The sequence below is a fragment of the Teleopsis dalmanni genome, chromosome X (assembly GCF_002237135.1).
Source record: "Teleopsis dalmanni isolate 2A chromosome X, ASM223713v2, whole genome shotgun sequence".
Classification (NCBI taxonomy): domain Eukaryota; kingdom Metazoa; phylum Arthropoda; class Insecta; order Diptera; family Diopsidae; genus Teleopsis; species Teleopsis dalmanni.
In genome coordinates this window covers 15,814,803-15,836,544 of record NC_051848.1, presented here as the reverse complement: position 1 = coordinate 15,836,544, position 21,742 = coordinate 15,814,803, and the positions used below count along the sequence as shown (strand labels likewise).

At 33.2% G+C, this 21,742-nt stretch overlaps 1 protein-coding gene across 2 annotated transcripts in view; it reads right to left on the bottom strand.

Annotated features, from left to right (window-relative positions):
* Positions 1-21,742, bottom strand: part of LOC119687227 (CUGBP Elav-like family member 2) — a 148,844-nt gene that overhangs the window by 93,525 nt on the left and 33,577 nt on the right. The gene's annotated exons all lie outside the window — the stretch shown is intronic.

Sequence of the window (21,742 nt, the reverse complement as noted above, 5' to 3'; positions counted from 1 at the left end):
TCAGGAGATTTTATGGTATATACTATATACACAAATATATATACATTTGTATATATTATATCTGTATAGATATTTTTGATCTTAAAATTTAATTTGTATTTTATTTTAAGAAAGAATTCAAATAAGGCAGATCAGATCACCCACCAAAAGCCATTAAAAACACCAATTCAGTTATATGTCGTGTGCTTGTGTGTGCGTGTGTGTGTGTATATATGGAACGCTTTATGAATATCAAGCACAAAGTTGAAAAAAAAATCATAATTACATTAATTTGGAATTATTACAAATTTGGCATAAGGACAGGGTGCGCAAGCCGTACACGACGTCACTTGCATTGTTATTGCTTTCGCTGTTGATAATGCGGCTACCATGTCAAAGCCGTTGTTGTTGTTGTTTTTGCTTTCAACTTTGACTACATACTGGGGCGTCTTCAAAGAATTTTTCACAGAAGTGTTGTGTGTGTCATGATTGCTTCGAAGTTGGAAGTTCGAAGTTGGAACATCGAATTTTCTGCATGTGCATTAATGAAGAAGTATGAAGATAAGCTGCATATGCGATTTTTGTTGTAAAATGTTAACACGTACATATATGTGTGTGCATATGTATGTATATTGTGTGCACAGTCGTTTAGCCAAAACGGTTGAAGAAGTCATAAATACGTAGAGGGGAACGCGGCAAGTGCTCAATCAGAATTTTAATTATTATTTTCAATTATCCAAATGTGTCTGTTTTGTCGTTTAGTTTCAAGTGGCACTGCCAACGAAATTCATACTCGAGCCCATAGAGCAACCGCAAGTAATACTGCACTTATGGAAATTGTTATTTGTTGTTGTGGCAATTGTTGTTGCCGGTTTTGTTTATATTATTATTTCGGTTATTAGAAGAAAATTAAAACGAATACAATAAAGATTTTCACTGCGGCTATACATAGGGACAAGGTTGCATATATGTATGTATGTATGTACATATGTAGTAAAGCACAAAAGGAATAGAAAAATAAAAAATAAAAATGCACAGAGAAATCAAAAAAATGTTAATGTTTTGCATGGCATATGGCTTGATTTAATTAAACTTTTTCTACATTTAATTATTATTTTTTTTTTTGGAAATTTCTGTGTGATATCAATAATTCTTTAATTTTTTTATTATTATTGCTTTACTTTTTATGAGATTGCTAGAGTGGCGGGCTTGTATTAAAACATAAATTATTTCGGACTGCTATTTTTTAACAGTTCCCCTTTACAATGTAATTTCGGTTTTTTTTTTGTTCGATTTCCCATTTTTTTATATTTTCTAGCAATTTTTTTCATTTCTATACAAATATACATATGTACATATGTATATCTGTTTTGTTAAGTTATTTAAAGTAAATGTTCTTGAAAAATATTGACAGCTTGTCATTATCATTTGCCATGTATTTAGATATTCGCAAATTTACTTAAGACAATTCACAATTTACTATGGATAAGGCATAGTAAGGGGTGGTAGGTCGCAATCCTCACGATCTGTCCAGAAAATTCAACAGAAATGAATCTAAAAATTATTTTTTCACTGTCATATTTGCCTACAAATAGTTAACACTACTGAAGAAACATTCACATGTGCACTTTGAACATTAAAAATGTATGTATGTATGTATGTGTATGTATTTTTTTTCTTAACAACAATGCACGTCATTCATTCAAACGGCACTTTTAACTACACACAACTAGACTCGCACACACGCAATGGCCACTGACGTCACAGTCATACGATGCCCTACAGTGAGCAGTGAAGCAAATAAAAAAAGCACTTGTTGCCTACAGTAACGTACATACATGCAAGTGTGTAACAATGTATGTATGTTTGAACTTATAATAGCCAATATGTCAAATGCCGAATTCGTCAACACTCACTTCACGCCAATAATTTCGTAAATAATTTAATTACAAAAAATTAGTCACAGAAAAATAATTAATTAACTAAAACCATAAGACAAATTTATTAAAAGAAAAAAGTAGAGATTTTGACGTGAAAAATTATAATGACAAGGACCGAAGTCATGTCAGATTTTCAAGAAAATTTGAAGTCAAACAATCGATCCCAAGCGGACAAATTAAAAATTTTGAAAAAAATTTCATATAAAATAAAACAAGACGAGACAATGTTTTATTCATCAAAGTATTCATCTTAATATTCTTTAAATGAATAGTTGTCTTATATACAAAACAATTACTTACTTTTAGTTATGATAGAATAGAATAAAAATGCTAGGGTTCCGTTATATGAAGCATTGTGACTAGAGTAGATCTTTTGTACTAAGAATAAAGCCAGAATATCTCTCGTTAATGATTTTCTATTATCAGTTAGTAATCAAAACTCCAGGCTGAACACTTTTCTCCAGACTGAATCAGATCTAAGCGAAGTTGCATGGTATTACACTTTGATCTTATATATATTCTATCGAAAAAGCGGTCAAACTTATACAACAATAGAATATTCGTCCTTTGAATATTACGATTTTTGTGGATAGTCAGGTCGCACTGAAAGCAATTGAATCTAAAACGGATAAGTCCAAGATTGTATTAAAATGTTGTGCCTCACTGATGAGCATCAAACATCACACGGTCTCTCTTTGTTGGATTCCTTTTGAAGGGAACGAACTGATAGATGAGATAGCCAGAAGAGGTTTCCTTTTGAAGGGAACGAACTAGTAGATGACATGGACAGAAGAGGTTCTAAACTGCAGAGGCCGACCTCTCAATGCAAACACCGATATGTGAACTGTTTAGAAAAATAGAGGAAATCACCAAAATGGTGGCCAACAATTTATGGACAAAAATAAAACTAAAACTCTTTTAGGCTTCAGCAAACCTGCAGTTCGTGTACTTACTGGAGTACTAACGGGACACTGTGCCATTGCGCCTATGTTTCAACAAGTGGCGAGTTCCAACAAGTGGATTATGTAAGAGTTCCTAAGATGAAGAGGAGGTGGAATCTATCTTGGGGATTGCTTTTTTAGTGGCTTGGAAGAGATAACGAAAGACACATATCGGATCTCCTCAACTTCATCTGGAAAACCAAATGGTTTAACTACGGTAGAAGATAACAAAGGTTAGCAACTCGCCTCACAATGGGCAGTATATGCTTGTGAGTGGAAATGCTGACAACTGTCAGCACGCATCTTCTGAACCTAACCTAACCTACATGGTATTATCAAGCAATTTGACATCTTTGTTAATTTTATCTACCCAAATTTGTAAAATAACAAATTCCACTGTATTATTTATTTAGCTCAAAGGCTGAGATTCTACTGAACCTGCGCATTAATAGAAAATTCCATCTATAATAATTTTTTTTGTTCGTCTTATTAGAATCAGAAGTAATGAAATAAAATGTCAGCTGTTAAATCAAGTAAAAGTCTTGGTCCCTATTCTTTGAGTTGAAAGAACTCAACACTCGAGTGCAATCAATCAACGAAGAACTTATTTATGATTAATGAAACCAATACATTTCATCTATTCACAAAGGCGACGACTTTGACTCAAAATGTGAAGTCATGGAGTTGACTTACAAAATAGGCGGTACCAAGTGTGTTTTAATCGTTTTTCTTATACTATATGACTTTTCTAATTATTATTATAGTCAAGCATGACTTGTCTTGATGCTGGCAAAACGTAAACACAGATTATTTTATCGAAAGGCAGCTACGTAATCCCTCTGGTACTCGAACGTCACTACACTTGTCTTGTTTTATAGAAAACGATTGCCGAGCCAGCGGTTGAGATTGCACTTTGCACCGCCCATTTGGATAAAAACTGAATCATTAACAATTGCGAATTGCAGGCAAAAAAGTATTTAATTTTTTTTTGGCCCCTTTAGAAAAAGCAAAGTGACTAAGGAGATTGTTGGAATTATGTTGCTCTTAAGTTGTTGATTAAATTTTCTAAGAGTAATGCAACTCAGATACTTGCATTGTATGGAAACCGCAACGTTTTTGCTTCTTAAACTCAAAGAAGGGCATAAATGAATGTATCTCTGGTTTAATTTATGCAGTCATTTCGAAAGATATTAGAAAAAAATTAATATTCACAGCAGCAACTTGGACGTTTAATGGCAGTTTCCAAATCACTTTAATGTGACCTAATAAAACGGAACCAAACCAACTTATGCACAGCAGTAAAAGCATTAATCTATTGCACAGATACGATCTGCGTATAGATAAAAATATAATAAAATTAAAAGATACTAATTCATTGCATTTTACTTTTATGATGTCGGAGAAGTGCGCACATTTATACGCGTTAACGCACGAACAAATTCAGTGAAATTCAGCAAAACTCTGCTCCGCGACTACATTTTGCCGCTAATGCATACATTATCGAAGCCAGCCAGAAGTGCGCGTATCTCACAGATTGAACTCAAATTGAAATTCTGTTAAATGCAGAAACATAAAAAAAATTGCTGAAATACCCTAAAAGAACCAAAAAATATTGAATTAGAACATTTACTGTAAAACAGCAAACAGCGAAAATCGCGTTTAGAATAATAAATTGAAATTTTACTTAACTTAAATTAGATTTTTACATTAGCGTCACCAATAGTGTATGAACACAGATACAGATATGGATACGGACGCAGACACAGATACAGATACTTTCTGTATTGAACACTCCAATTTAGAAATGGTCTTCAATGCGTGTCGAAGACCATGGATAACATGAAAGAGCCGAAAACTTTGCTGGATGCAATTGAGCAGAAAAATATCTATTCTATTCGAAATAGATAAAGAAATATAAATTTAAAAAAAAAAAAAGACAATTTTAAAAATGAGTAGAAATATTAGGATTTAATTCATAGAATAGATTTATGAGAAGATTTGGCCACAATAAAATTATTAATACTTGTCTTATTTAATAATAAAAATATTAAAATTAATCACAACAACAACAACAACATCAACAACAACATAAACGGCAACAGCTGATCGCACCGCAAATAAGTTCACAAAAACAAAAACTGGTTCTGCGGTTGTAAAACAATCTGAAAGATGCTTTGAGTCAGCGGCACAAGTTGAAGTGCAAATTACGTATGAAATGTACGCGAGTGTGTCACGCTATGCGCTACACTCAGCATAGCGGCAAACAATTAATTATTCAAGTTCAAAACTTCAAGTCGACAGCGACCAAGGAAACGCAAAGTAAAGACGAAAGACGAAGACGAAGACGAAGACGAAAGCAGAGAGAACAATCTATCCAGCAAGTGTTTTTCGCTGTCAGACAATGTGTGAGGTTTGATTTGGTAGCGATTTCTATACACTCTACCTATGTAGAGTGTATGTTCTCATATATCGCAGTCTCACCTTACAACTCATAATTAAAACGTAGCACGTAGAAATGATACAGATGACAACATATCAATGCACATCAGCGACCAGGGATTAGAAGAACACTTAACAAAGACAAGTAAGGGCTTGTACTCGTATAAACTGAACTTATGAACTTATGGACTGAAAAATATGTGCTGGCCAAAAAGTATTCGGCGGTTACTTGCATCTACTAATTTTTTTCCTCTTCTTGTCAGATAACATATTTGAATATTTTATTCCTGTTAAACGATTATTGGTGTTCAAATATATTCCGAATCAAAGACGATTCTGAATATTATAATAATTTTTTGATAAAGAAAAGAAAGCTTGTTGCTTACAGACATGTGAAAAAGTTTGTGTGTTGTATATATATTACTATAGTTACATAGTGAACGGGAAATATCGTAAATCATGGAAATTTGATTGAGATACTTTTCATATCTTGGTTTTTTTTTGTCATTAATAACACACTAGACCTATAGTCCCATGTAGAGCATGTCCCGTTAGAAAATCAGTGATTAATCTGAGTTCAGTTCGATGAACCTTAAAAATGGATTGTTTTAAGATATATTTAATAATACTCTCTCAATGATCATGGTATAATAATTATAACATGCAATTTAAATATTTTGGTCAACAATAAACTACTTTTTGAAAGATTAGTTCCACTTGAACAGTTTAATATATGAAACGATTAAGTGCAATATCTTTTTAAATCATCTAATTAAATTGTATAAATACATAAAGTATAACGTCATCTAGCGCTGTACACGCACTTATTCCCTTCACAGTTTCCATGAGATCTCAACAATTATGATTACCGATTAGGTGAGTCGATCGGGTGTTATATTTTAAAATGCATGACAGACTAGCGATAACATGGATAGCTATTCCAGTGGTGACAGTGAACTTAATCGCAAGGACTGGTTAGGTGTGGTATGGTTTGGTAATCAATATAGTTCTGTAAAAAACTTTCGAAAATTCATTGAAATATTCTGATGTACTATATATAGACAAACATAATTCGATAAGCTGAGCGAAGCATACTAGCAAGGATGGCATTTGTAATAGTTAAAGTATTGAAGTAATATTGATTGAAAGGACTTTTAAGTTTAATCTTATTAAATACTAAATACTATTAAGCTAAAGTTTTTCATTTTGATAAGATTAAGTCCATTTACAAATTGAAGCTTGAGAAGGAACTAAAATATAATATATATATAAGAATGTAGCTGAATTATTAATTACTGAATTATTTAGGGACTTCAGATAAAATAGAATTGTTGAGTAGAACTATTAAGCTCACACAGAAACACTCAGTAACACAATTGTAGATATACGTATATATCACATATGACATTGAAATCTACGGGTTATTTGTCGACTATTTATTGAGGTGAAAAGTTCATTGCGTATCTATCGGAACCTTTGACCGCCAGCGCATAATTTATGTTATCAATCGTAAGTAAAACAATTAAAAATTATTTTAAACGGAGTTTTAAGTCCGACATAATGCAATGTTTAAATTTTTAATAACCGACTCAAGTCGGTTATTTTTGCTTGCAATTATTTCAATTAATTATTTTGTGTGCGCAAATAGATACAAAAAGTATCTTAAGTAAGTTAATGCAGTTTTTTCCTTCGCTCGTTAATTGTGAAATTATAATTAGTTTTAAAGCGAATTTATCGCTGTTAAGCAAAGCAATTGAGCTGCTCCGCTGACTTGCTGACGTGCTGACGTGCTGACTATGTGACTAAGTGACTATGTGACTAAGTGACTTAGTAACTGAGTGACTTCTGTAGTTACTGAGAGCTCCAGTCATCTACATAGTAAACAATCAGCAGTCAGGCTGATCAATTGTGAAACTCTGAGAGTTGTGAACCCAACACATACAATAAGTTTTTTTCTGATAATTGTACTCAGAAATTTTTTGTTTAGCTTGAAATCATGACGATGAAATATAGTCGATGATGAATTGTTTGAAGAGGCTTACCCATGTTCCATATATAGTATATATATGTATGCACGTACTCTTATGTGCATATCTAATTATTATAATTCTAAAATATTTTTTTTCGTTTGGTTTTGATTTTATTTGTATTGTTGGTGTTGTTGTTGTTGTTGTTGTTGTTGTTTTATTTTCGTTTGTTTGTTATCTTCATTATTATTTTAAATAAATTATTTTTTCCACTTTTGTCACGGTAAATATTATTTATACATACTATAAATATATACTTGTTTAAGGCTATATACATTTTTTGCATATTGAAGTAATTTTAAAAAAAAAGTGCATTTCTTTATTATTTTTCAGTTAAAAATGATTTTGGTGAAACTTAAGCAGAACGCCCCTTTATTAGATCATTATTCATTGATTAAAGATACATTTTTGTTAATAATAATTAGTGAAATATATTGATAACATATAAAATAATTATCTGAATTAAATCTGAATTGTAAAATAACAAACTGTTAAAAGAAGAGTTTTAAAATTCTCGACAAGAATCATTCGATGAACGAGAAAAAATTATATATGGTAATGTTATTAACTGTTCTTGATATAGTAATGTATCTACAAGCAATAGTATGCTTATTTTGTATAGAGTTGTCCTCATTAGTAGTGCAATAGATGGCTTACAAGTTGATTTATAGCGGTATCTGGTAATTAGTTGGAAAAAATCCTAAATTTGTTCTCTCTAACCACTTATAATATAGTTGATTTTAGTCTTTTATGGACAAATAATTCACGGAACGTACGATAATACAGGGGAGTATGACTAGAATGTCGAAAAAACTCAACAAAACAACTCAAAACGACGTTTTGAAAAAGATAATATGATAAATAATTATCTTAATTAAATTATAAATTAATTAGTTGGAGAAAAACATAAATTAGTCTAAATTTCAAATATTACGCCAATGTTAAATTGAGCTAAAAAACTTCCAATACTTTTTTACTTTTGATAAAAATCAGCAAAAATCAGTATATATTCCATATCATTTTAATATTCTACAAGCCTGATTCTTCTCTCTCTCACTCTCTCTCTCTCTCTCTCTCTTTTATATTATATTATTTGTTATGAAAAAAAACAAGGTACTTTCTGTCAACAAATAAATTTCCTAAGTTACTTGGGTTCCACAAATGAGCTTAGAGATTCAAGGAAGGTAGGTATATAATTAAGAAATAAAGCCACTTTTTGACAAAAATCTTTCACACTCTACAAGCGTCTTATGATGCCTGTCTTGCTACATCGTGCAGAAACTTAGATAATTACCAATAGTGATGAGAAAACCACGAACGACTCACGTCTATAATGGCGTGAGGTTATTATTATTATAGCTTAGGAATTTCGTACTACGACCCAGAGATATATTGTACCCGTATAACAGATTATTTATTAAATTATTTTCTTTTCTATTATTATTATTGCTTGAGCAGAAGTATCTAAAGGAATTCAAGTTTAAAATAAATATTTTCCTAAGTTCTATTTTACATATTAATGCCCTACTGAGGAAGGAGTTCATTGCCTTTAATATTTACAACTACGATTTGTTACTAGAAAATGGATTTGTGACCGATTATTGCAAACTGGAACTTGGGGGGAGAGCACTATTAACTTTATTTACCTCAGCACATTTCTTATCTTTTAATTTTTGTAGTTTTTTTATATTATTTATTATTTTTTCATATATATTTGTTTATTTTGATTTTAGTTTTATATGTCGTAGGATTTAGTATCTCCTCAACTCAACCTTACAACCCGGCAGGGAAGAGAGAATTAAACCAAAACGCAAACCAAATCCAAAACAAAGCCGAAACCAAAACTAAGTCATCGAACTGAGCTTAGAATATTTGCCTGTTAAGCGACGTCTCGGATGCGCGAATAAAAATGCAAACTGGGTGTAGCGGGAGACCCCTGACGAGAGACGAGAGACGGGGAAAGCGTGTATCGAGAGAATTTTAATTGAACAGTTGATCGATGCATAGAACGATCGTTCGTTTGATAGTTTGATAGTTGAATGGTTTGATCGTTTGATCGTTTGTTTAATAAAAACAATAACAATAATAATAAAATTAAAAATAAAAACAAAATTTAATATGACTTTTAATGCGGCGCTGCTGCTCAATGATGTGTGCAAAGTTCTCGATTGACTATTTCTGTTTCTGTTTAAATTTAATTTTACTCTTTAATTTGTTGTTTATTGTTGTTATTGTTTTTATGATTTATTGTGCTTTTTTTTTGTTTTGTTTAAATTTAAAATGAATTAAATCCGACCGCAACTAAAATTCATGAAATCGACTACGTCACACCGCACGCAGTTGCACGTACTAGCGAAGTATATACATTTTTTGTTTTTTTATTTTTAATTTGCACAAATTAAAATTTTTTTTTAAATTGTACCAAACAAACAACCGAAGTCAGCTGAGCCTGTAGTTGCTTTTGCCAAAGTACAAACGGCAAAATTACAAAGTTCAAGTACCATCGAACGTTATTACAGCGACGCTCCACTGAAGCAACTGAACGCAACTGAACGCAACTAAACGCTTTTGCTTCTAGTTGGGCAGCAAGAATTTTTATAAAATTTTATTGTCTATTTATTGTCAAATATGTCCCGAACATAACAGAACATAACAGAACATAACAGAAGACACATATGTAAATAAACAAAATAATCAGTTAAGCACACTCACGCCTCGAACACTTCTTTTCTCATAAAAACGTAAACAAAACTGCAATTGCATAGCTAAGCACGTACGTTTGACTGCTCAGCGCAACAATGTTACCGTAAATCCGTTCTCAAACGCGAACTACTTACATTGATTGCAGATCGAAACGTATTGACTGTGCGAGTGTTTAATACACCAGCTTTGAAGTGTTGCTCAATGTAAAATTAAGTGTTCGTCATACAAACACAAACACACACACACACACTCACACACACACACACATACCCATACCCATACCCATACACTTGCAAACAAGCAATGATATTTATCATATAAACATTTTTGATTTTGGTTTTGGTTTGTTGTGTTGCCGTTGCCGCTGCCGCTGCCGCTGCCGCTGCCGTTGATGTGGTCGTGTCATACAGCAGACATAGAATTAGTTAAAAGGTAGTTTCTTATGCGACAGCACATCAATATAATTGAAAAATGCACGTTGCAACAAAACGATCCAACCGCAAAATGATCCAACCAACTAATGATCCCATACATCCCCCATTCATCGATTGATCGTTGTATATGATCAACCACTGCGTTGTGCAGTGGTGAAACGTAGCTGCTGCTAGACAGAAAAGCCAAAAAAACAAAAACAAACAAAAAAAACAAAAAAAAACAACAAATAACAAGAGTTAGCAAAGTTCTGTACGCTCTTTACTCATGCAGCAAACATGGCAAACACTCTCACGCATATATTACAGTACATATTCGACGTACAGTACGTATGTCATTCCACGCCTGCTCCAAGTAATTGTTTGCCGGCTGAACTATTTGTTACTTGGCAGTTGGCAGTTGGCGGTTGGCAGTTGGCAGTTGGCAGGCAACAGCGCTTGCAGTTGAGGCAGAGATTGTGTATCATCACATTTTCTCGCTCCCACTTACACTTGCGTACTTTGCTGCTCTTGTGTGTTTACCTCTTTACCTCTTTTATTGTTATTTAATTAAGTGACAATTTTGTTATTGTTATTTTTGTTGTCTTTCTATTGATATAGTCGCTTTCTTGTTGTTGTTGTCGTTGTTGTTAATTGTTTTCAAATCAAATTTTATCATCATTGATGTTGGTTTTATTTTATTTTATTTCATTTTGTCTTAATTAGTAAAAGGCAAGACAAAATAATTAATTAATGACGATCAGACTAGCATGCAAAAATACACTGAGAATAATATTGTATGCACATCAAATTAAATAGAAATCAATCTCGCACTAATAGGATGGTGAACCCCCACCCAGAAATTTACTTCGTATTCTTCATATTCATATTCATCTATTTCAAATCTTCTGTATATACCACATAACTATGTACCTATATATTAGGTTAGGAACAGGGAGTGGGGAGAGAGTGTATATTCCAATGTTTCTGCATCTGGTAGCATAACATCAAAGATATTAGTTCATTAAACCAAGTAGGGTTCAAGGCATTAATGTGGATAAATTACTTTGCGTTAAAAAGAGAACCTCATCTAATTTCGTTGTAAATAAGATTGAAAAACTATGAACTATACCTTCGAAGTCCATTAGGAACGACTTTTGAAATGAGTGATATAACGTCCAAAATCTGATTGTTGCGAACTTTGACCAAAAGAAGTTATTAATGATGTAAATTTTCTTAGTCGCAAACAAAATACAATCTATAATCCTATAAGAATATTGGAAAGTTTGCAAAAGTAAAAATAGAATGTTCCAGATCCGATCATAGTGTAACTGTTGTCAGACTAAAAATTAAAAGACAAGACAGCATATAACATAAGTGTCGTTATAAACGAACTTATATCAACTAAATTAGAACTTACTGCAATCTTAGTTTATATTCTAAATTATCTATAGACATTCTGAAGCAAAGTTCTGCCGCCACTAAGACGTTCTATGTCTATATACGAGTATGAATGTAGATTAATAATTTCTAAAACCTGACATTCATTTAATGAACTCGGAATTCAAAATATATGATCTTTTAGAATAAAGTAACACTTTGACGTACTATAATACAATATTACTTGTAGAAAGCAGTGAAGTGATGTAAGGATAAATGATTGACCTCTCATCTTAAAAAACAAAAAAAAAAAGAACCAGAAATGCACTTTGAATGAAAGATTTTGTTGGTCAGTGTGTGCTGCTTCATTTATAATCCATTAACTTGATTAAAATCCGCATCAATAGATTGTAACGCAATTCCTTTTACTCGAATGTGTTTAAATGAATTTTTAATGGATATCATTTATTTGCTGCACATTTGAACATTTTAAATTTCTGATATATTTTGCTAATGTAACAGCCACTTGAATCTGCAACGTCGCAAAATGCAAGCCAAATGAGCTGCAGTTTTTTCCTCACTGTGGGTCTATGAATTTTGGAAGCATTTTGGAAACATTTTGGAATCATTTACGAATTTTCAACATTTTTCCAATATTTTGCAATTTTTTTTTGCTTGGCTTTTTAGTTTTTTGTGCAGAGTACATAATTGACCCCGCTTGCAATTAACTTGAAAACTGTGCTAATGCATACAAAAGATATGCGAGCACATATTAAAGTATCTACACAAATGTATCTGCGCTCAGATGAAGTAGATAGAAATTTATGTGAATTGCTAGTGCTGTTGCTGCTGCTGTTGCTGTTGCTGTTGCTGCTACTACCGCTGCTTTTGGTGCGGCTGCATAATGCATTAGAATTGCCCGTATGGGTAGCTTAGCTGATGGTTGCAGTAATGACGGCATCGATAGTGGACATAGCCAATAAGCCAAGCACTAACCTACCGAGCTGCCAAGCTACCGAACAGCGTACCATTTGTGCAAATACTTAAAATTCCATTTTCAATTCCATTTTCCAATTGATTGCATTGTAACATGAAAATGCATTTTGGCGGGAAAATTCAAAAGATAATTAAGCTCATCTACACAAACGCACATTTGCATACATAAGCAGACATGCATGCCCATACATGCACATGCATGCACATGCATGAACATAAATGCAAAGAAATGCACACACTCTCATACACATCTTCACACAGATTACGCACATGTGTCATCCACATATTTCAGATGTAAAATGTAGTGATACACGGAACCCTAGCTCCCGCATGCCACGTACGGCTCGCCGCATCGCGCCGCACCGCGCTGCATGCACCACGCCGTAGCCGCGAATTTTACATTAGAAAATGGAAAAACAATTTATGAACTGCGGAAAATGGATTTGGTATTGGAAAAACGGATGTTCAAAATCAGTAAAAAATTTACGGTGAATAATTTCAATATTGTTTTTCTTCTATTTTTTTGTTGTTTTCTGTTGTTTTTTGTTGTTTTCTGTTGTTTTGTGATTGCGATTTTGTTTGTAAACTCATTTGGCTTTGAATTAATTTTGAGCATTTTGCCTGCTCCGATGAACATGTTTTGCATTTTAGATGCAAGTTTAATCAAAATGTTTATCTGGAATTTTTAATTGCGGATAATTTCAAAGATGAACATTTAACGATTCCTTTTCAATTTCCTAAACTGAAATGTTGTTCTATTTTAAAGCGATGACAGTATCACATCGGCATGTGAAGGGTACACAGCCCACTGGAAGAAGATTACGATATCACTATATCAGAATCAATGATTGTCATAAAAGTTCGGTTCCAATTGATTTACATTGCTTACAGTAATTATGAAAATAGTTACCATGATGGTAATGACTTTTCAAGAGATGCTCTATTCGTAGTTGCCATCTGTTAGTTTCAATTTAAGTTTAATTCCTCATTCAGTTTTTGTATCATTAGAGATAATCCACTGTTAGATTAGGTTGAATTAGCATGGAAACCTTGGTAGATAAATACCCGCATAGATAGATCAAGCGACTGTGATATTATTAGAAGAATTCCTTTCTATTCAGAGTGAGTTGGAAACTTATAAGAAATCTTTAAAACACTTCCACTCGCGAACTTAATTAGAACACTAAAGCTTATAACTACACATATAGTAATTAACTTTGAATCTGTGTGTTATTCACACTAGTCTACTTCAAATTTTGAACAAATGACGTGCAATAAATGTTATCAAAAATCTTTTTCGAATTTAGTTTTTATCACAAAAATAAAAACAATATTTGGATGATGTCATTTCAATGATATTATTTTTTCTCAAGCCCTATGACGTGATTCTATATAAAGCATTCACATCCGAGATATTTCTTTACAGTTTTCAAAAATTGTAGTGACTTCTGTTTAATCTAGAGTTCGATGTATTATATAGTTAAAATATTTGAAGAATCTCTTTTTAATTGCAAGTTGTAAGGTCTTATGTTTAAAAACATTCTGTAGAGTATTAATTGAAAAGTGGAATTCTTCTTCTACAGATACAATAATTCGTTACATTCAATATATGTATGTTATGTGGAACCGCGACTTTAAACTCTAAGAACTCTACTTTCCAACAATAGAACAATAGAACGATTAATGAAAATGCAACTGTCATCTATAATGAATGACTCAAGTAAATGTAATTAAAGAAAAATAAATAAAAAGAATTCATTTAATAAATGTAGTAATTACTTCAAATTAGCGCGTTTGCAAATCTATTTGCAAACTCGCAAGAATCTTTTCAATCAACTCAAAAAGATACGAGTAATACTCGTAAAAGAGGCAAATAGTTTTGATAAACGCAAGTGCAGTGTTTTCATTCGGAAGACATGAACAATTAAATTTATAATTAATTATTTTTAAAATCGTACAAATTATTTCATCAAATTGCTTAACACCATCCAATGTTGGATTCACGTCTCCTATGACATTTTGACGAATTTATGCGTTCTAAGTCATTTCACGCTCAAATATGTATCTTGCCCGCAATATGTCATTCATATAAATATTCAGTTTTAGATACTCGAGCAGATACACAATTACAGATATGTCAACTCGTCTCAGCGCTCCGTAGAATTGACAAAGTGCAAAACAATAACAAAATTTAATAAAACACGTTGTCAACTGTCAAAGTAATAAACGGAAAATCTAAAAACGTCCAAATAAAAAGAGATCAAGTAGGAAAAAATAGAGAAAGAAGAACAAGGCAACCCCAACACATTAAACAAATTTAGTTCCAATTATGAAAAGTTTCATGCTTATCAGCCAGAAGGAACTCATAATAGCGCTATATGTATTAAGGCGAATTGCTTTTAATGGTTTTAATACCCCACCGAATTCGATGGACGAAAGAGTTTTAGTTGGGCATGCCGACTGCAATTGATCGCTACAGAGCTTGCTATTATTGTTAATATAAACGCTTTTGAGATCTATTACGCTGCCCCGAAAAGAGTCTGCAAAATTTGTGGTTACTCACAAACTAATTAATAGCCAACCAGATTCATTACATTGATGGATATATGGAGATATTGCATTCGTTCCCTTGCAATCGTCGCCTATAAACAAACAGAACCTATGCTATTCACAAACAGCATCTGTTGGTGTTTTTTTTGCCATAACTTTCAAAAGTGATATTTAGCGAGAGCGTGTCTCAACTTTTTTTAAACTAAGAAGTCTGTGAAGCCTTTCATTGTTGGCTCAAGTATAGTCGTTTCTAAGTACTGGTACCATCTGTAAAATTGATATGCAGTAAAGAGATTCGAGTCCGAACACCCTTCTTTATAAGCTTGTTAGCTGTTTCAGCGCCTTTCACTTCCTCATGTCCAGGCATCTAAATGAGTACTATTTTATTTTGGAGGAGTCGCTAACTCTAATGTGCGACTCTTTCAGCTTTACAACAACTTTCATTTGGTGGTGCAGATTTGGAGGGATTCATATATTGTATAATATTCTAGGCAGTACCACAAATTCTATTAGCATGCACTCCTGTCTTATATTTTGTGCAAAAAGTTGAATGAATTAAGCAGACGTATTAGAGATCTGCACAAAATCTTCGTTGTTTGATTACTTCCATTGTTAATTATAGTATTGAAGTTGCAGGAGAAGAAGTTGCCTTGACTTGGGGTATCTGACAAGTGGAAGACAGAGCTATCTCTAAAAGTATTCGAATGTTGAAGTAATGTTTTGAGTTCGTGATATATGCTTCGAAGACAACAGACTTATGAAGAGATTAATGGAAACCCATATTGTGTTAAGGTTCTACGCATTTTGATACTTCAATCATGATATGATTGTAGTGACCACAAAGCTTGTTTCTTTCGAAATGTGTTTTATTGGATGCCGACATTTTACAATATTTATTATTAAAATTAACCTAAGCCCGCATCTTTTTTTTTTAATAAAAAGATACATATATATATGTTATATCGGTCCTATATTCATAACTCTCATAGTTGATTTAATTTATTAGGGAAACTGTTTTACAGTCTTCCCTTTGTAGTTGACGGTAGAGTGAGAAATTCTCATGAATTAGGAGTGAAATTCCCAGTTCTGAAAAAAGTGGGTTTTCTCGCTAAGCATTTGCCTTATGTTAAGTTACAGCACACTGGAATAGAAATCTTTAAAGAATTGAATACTGTCATGAATCGAACATACGGTTCGGATTAGTGTAGCTCAGGCTTGACAAGTATACCAGATAATTTAAAGCATTAGTGTAAGGTGCCAAATAATTAATTGCAAAGTGAAATATTTACTTAAACTATAAATATTCCACTAAAGACTGTAGGGAGAAAGACGTAACGAGCACATAGGCTGCCTAGCGTGATTGGATTGTATTGAGATGTTCTCCGAACCAACCATAAATGCAACAAGTGAAACGATGGCAGCCGGAGCAGACATGTATCTGCTATTCTACAAGAAATGCTTCACAATCGTTAGCCGTTAGTCATTCTGCACAACGTGTGTGTAATGTTTGTGTAATGCACCACGAACACGGCAGTCGCCCTGGTAGCGCAAGCCGGAATGTTGCTCTGACATTTGACAAAATGCCAGAAATTCATTGAATTGAGTTTCGAACACTTTTGATAGTTGATAGTTGATAGTTGTAGTTCTCGGCATTCACACTAGAACTGCACTGCACTTCATATAAATTTCTTTTGATATTTCAGATACATCATATTCAATTTGCTGCCAACCTGCAGTTGTCCGCGCACCGCAGCGGCGGTGACGGCGGTGGCGGCGGTGGCAGCGGCGGTAGCAGTAGCGGTGACTAAACGAAGTGCTGGTATGATGAGTGCATTTAATTTGGGTTCGATTTTTGTTATTTCTGTCAGTTTATAAATTTTAAATTAATTGAAAATTTGCATATGTCGTCGTTAAATATTTCAAAGTGGTCGGGCGTGTAAAAATATTGTTGATTTTGCGTTTAATCGGATTGCACGCGTAATAAGCATAAATTAAATTGTATGGCGGCGTTTATGATTTTTATTGCTGCTGCCATATTCGTCGCTGTTGTTGGGGTTAGTGAGCTGTTGCTGCTATTAACACAGTGAGTGCTGCTGGTCACAGTAGTGTGGAAAAGTGGCCACATTTGTTGCCACTGTTGCCACTGTTGCACACCAGCAGTCGCCACAATAGCACAATGGCACAATGGGACGAGCACATCGACACTATCAGTAGTGCTGTGAGTGTTTCGCTACTCCCCTCCCGGTACGTCGATACGTCGGTACGTCAGTATATCGGTATATGGGTATGTCGGTGCGTTAATGTTTAATTAATGAGTTTAAAAATTTGTAAATCAACGCTGTTGACATATTAAATCAATCGTACACTTTTTGCATATAATTTTCATCCAATTTATTTATTGGGCTTTTTTTTTGTCACCTACATCTGGTCCATGTTTGACTTGGCGAGGAAGTGTTCATGCATGCCCGAGTTTTAGAGAAAATATTAAACGGGAATCTTGCAGATTTTTATGTGGATTGTGAAAATAAATGTGCAAGAAGACGAGACGAATTGAAATTTAAATGATTCTTAAATGAAATTCAAAAATAAACTTCTTAGTCTTTTCTTTAAAGACCAAATAAATAAGAATAAAAATAAAGTGGCAGCACGCATATTAAATGTATTCGAAATATTTAAAAATGATTTAAAATGTTTATTAGTATCTAGAGTGTCTAGAGTATTCAGAGTAAGTTAAATTAAGTTAAAAATACGTAACCGTTTCTTTGGACTACCAAAGAATCAGAGGCACGGAAAATAGTTCTGCATAGTAAAAATTGTGCTTGGGGTCTTTCTGATGGGCAACAGAAATAATTTTGTGGGTAAAGGCTTGCCTAAAGTGTTTATTAGTGTCTATATGAAAAAGAAATCTAATTGAAAATATATAGCCGCTTGCTCCAAAGAGTTGATAATATGGAAAATAACTTAGAGTAGAAAAAATTACATTTTTGGATCTCTCTGATGGCCAAAAGAAGCTATTTTAGAAATATCTAGAATGTTTTCAGTATCTTTGTCGCCGCGTTGGAGAATACAGTCTTTAGAGACAGCTAGGCAAAAATTTTGATATAGTAAGTACATGACTGTTACGATATATTCAGTACACTTACATTACATACAGAATTTTATATGCTTGTATTAAATTATGGTCATGAACTTTAGGCAAACAAATTTTTAAAGCAAAAAATATTTAATTTTTTCTTGATAGTAGAAGAAAAATTTACCTTATAGAGATTTCTTAATAATATACCAAGAGACCTACGATAAATAGTGGCCCTCAAAGACATAAACATATAAATGGTATAAAGGACTTTAAGAAGGACGAGATGTGTATACATGCGTATACATGATTTCTTGAGATTTTATGAACCCCGATATTGTAAATTATATCTTAATTAGTATCGTTGCATGTTCTTGCCAGTATGACAATGTAGCAAATAATTTGCTTCGGAAATGAGACGGAATCCAAAGAGCCACATCCAGATCGCTCGAAAAAGAACGTTCTATTGATGACATTGTACACTCTGAATTCCTATTACAGAGAAAAACGATGAATAAGAAGTACTTTTCGATGGTCATGAGATGTTTGCGCGAATTTTCGTTCAATATTTTTCTCTTCCCGCGGCTAAAACCATCACCGATTGAGGTCATTAAAGAAAATTCCCTGAGAAGTTAAAGCGCAATCCTGAATCGGTGTACTATGAATTGGGTTAAGTTTTGGCAGAGTTGTATATCACTCTATAGGATATATTTTGACGGTGATGAAATAATTCACCATTTTAATTCATTGTTATATTGTTTTTTGTATTATTTAATAGTTTCGAATACTTTGTCTATTATTATAGCTGTTATTTGTATGTAATCGTCTGAGTTTACTAATCTAAACATTTTACGTTTACTTACTTATATAAATTACTATTACGTGCATATCTAAGCCATATAATTTTTCAAAAACTTATTGTACCTTTAAGGATTAAGGAGCATTAAGGACTTTTACTGTATTCAGGTGGGAGCTGAATAGCAGAATAAAGGAAACATCGAGAAATAAAACAAAATTACAAATGTAATTAAAACCCAAGCAATCGAATGTGTGTGGTGTGTTTAGGGTATGATTGGATTGTTGCATTATACACCCTTTTATTTTGGCCTATTAAAATAACGATTCCTTAATGCTTACATGTGCAAAAATATTTTCATTCCAATGTGTTCAATATACGAGCAATGCGAGGCAATTCGAAAAACTTGGTTAAAACAAACAATTCCTGCACTTTAACGATTGTTTTCGAAATATAGAAGAGAGAGTGGTTGTAAATGTGTTTGTGCTGGTAAATACTTCTACGAATGCACTCGAATAATTTTAAATAGCAGCTACAATGAAATGCTGAACTCAAATTAACAAACAATCCATTCCGAGCGTCAGGCACAGCCAATCGCGATGACTGCACAGTGAACCTTACAACAGATATATTCCAGACTTATTAAGGACGTCTTGTATTCCTGAAAAGCGAAAATTATAACAGGGTAGATATGCAATGACTAAGGCTCTGATCAATTCATCAAGAAAATGTTTAATAATATATATCCATAAAACTGATTATTAGGGATGCATTTTCTAAAGTTATTCACTAGTGTTACTTTTGAAAGTAGAAAGTGGTTGAAAGGAGTAGAGTAATCCAGTTCGAACTTTAGATGCCAGACTTGAAGCAAAGGAAAAGACAGTATCACATTGTAGGGATCTTATAGAAGTTATATGCTTTAATAAAATCTGTTATTAAGAATGTCCAAATGCAAGTAGAATTCTTAAAAACTGTTTATATAGGCGTGTTGACGACCATCCCCATTAACTGGAATGACCTAGAAAATTGGTGTACCGTCTAAAAACAAAGCCAATATGGTGTTGCGGAGAATGCTTGAGGAACACAAATAAATACAATAATATTTGCAAATGCAATTCGCAGCTTGAAGTACAACATGGAACTGTTCATGTTAGTGAATGGTCATCGATGCACGTAGGGATGGATGGACGGACGGAAGCAAGTACTGTTTGCGAACGAAGTATGCAACAATTGGAATGGCATGCAATGGAGCACACAATGCATGGATCATGAAACTGGATAGGAAAAAAATTATTAGCACTCTAGCATTTGCGAAAATGCTAAGATGAAAACGGCGGTGCGTTTACGGTGCAGTCATTTCAGCAGAAACTATGCTCGTGCATTTTCAGATATGTGCACTAAAGTATTTACTCGCATTGCTATTGAATAACATAAGCAACTGATGTATGTGCTCGAAATGTTATCTTGTCTAGGAATTAAATGGCGTACGCAGTGCACAGGCATTCAAGGAAGCTACTCGCAGTAAGGGAATGTCTAATTTATTTGTAGTGCCGAGAGTAAAGGAGCTACAGTTGGGTTATCACTGATTCACGGGAATGTTTATTGGAAATTGTTTAAAGCATATTGAATGGATTTTATAATTCTTCATAAGTAAACATACAAACATATGCATGGATATATTTCTACACAAAATAAATCAGTTTACACTTCTATACTTTAGAAATGGTTATTTGCCAATTGAAGTAAACGTTTAAGAAAGGGAAGTGCACTTGTTTTGTACCATAAAGTGCAAAATTATTCTGTAATAAATTAATTAAAAAGTAAGTAAGGAATTAAATGTGTTTGCATAACAATAAATAGTTACATCTGAGTCCTACGAATGCACTAAATAATCCACCCATGCCAAGTATGTAACTTGATGTAAGCATGGTGTACATGTACTTAGGAGTATTTGATTGCAATGATTCATAAAGTAGAAAGGTGATTAAAATGTATCTATTCATGCATACAAATATATTTTCTACCGTTTCAATAACTTATAAATTCGAGAGGTGATTCCTTCACACTAAATGTGGCCCTCTTTAGTGTAAATAACGACACGTTTATGAAAACAAAGCGTTGCCAAAAATTAATATGTACCTTGTACCTAATGTTGCAATATTGTATATAGATTATGCATATATGAAATTATCGAGCTTAGTGTCCACATATACAGATCATCTAAGTATTTTCCATTTTCCAAGCAGATATACTCACCATCGAAAGAGTAATCTGTTCAAAGATTGCAAGAGACGAGATATAACCATGCTGTAGGACAATCAGTTGTGCTAGGTTATCCTGAAAGTACGTATGGGATTATCTAATAAAGGCATTCTCAACTGTGTTTCTGAACATAAAGTAATATGTTCATCGGAAGTAACCAAGCCGATGAGCAATAAGGGAATTCCTGGGCAATGATGGACAACACTGCAATAGGAGGAAGCAAAAGAGCAAGAACTTCTTTCAGGC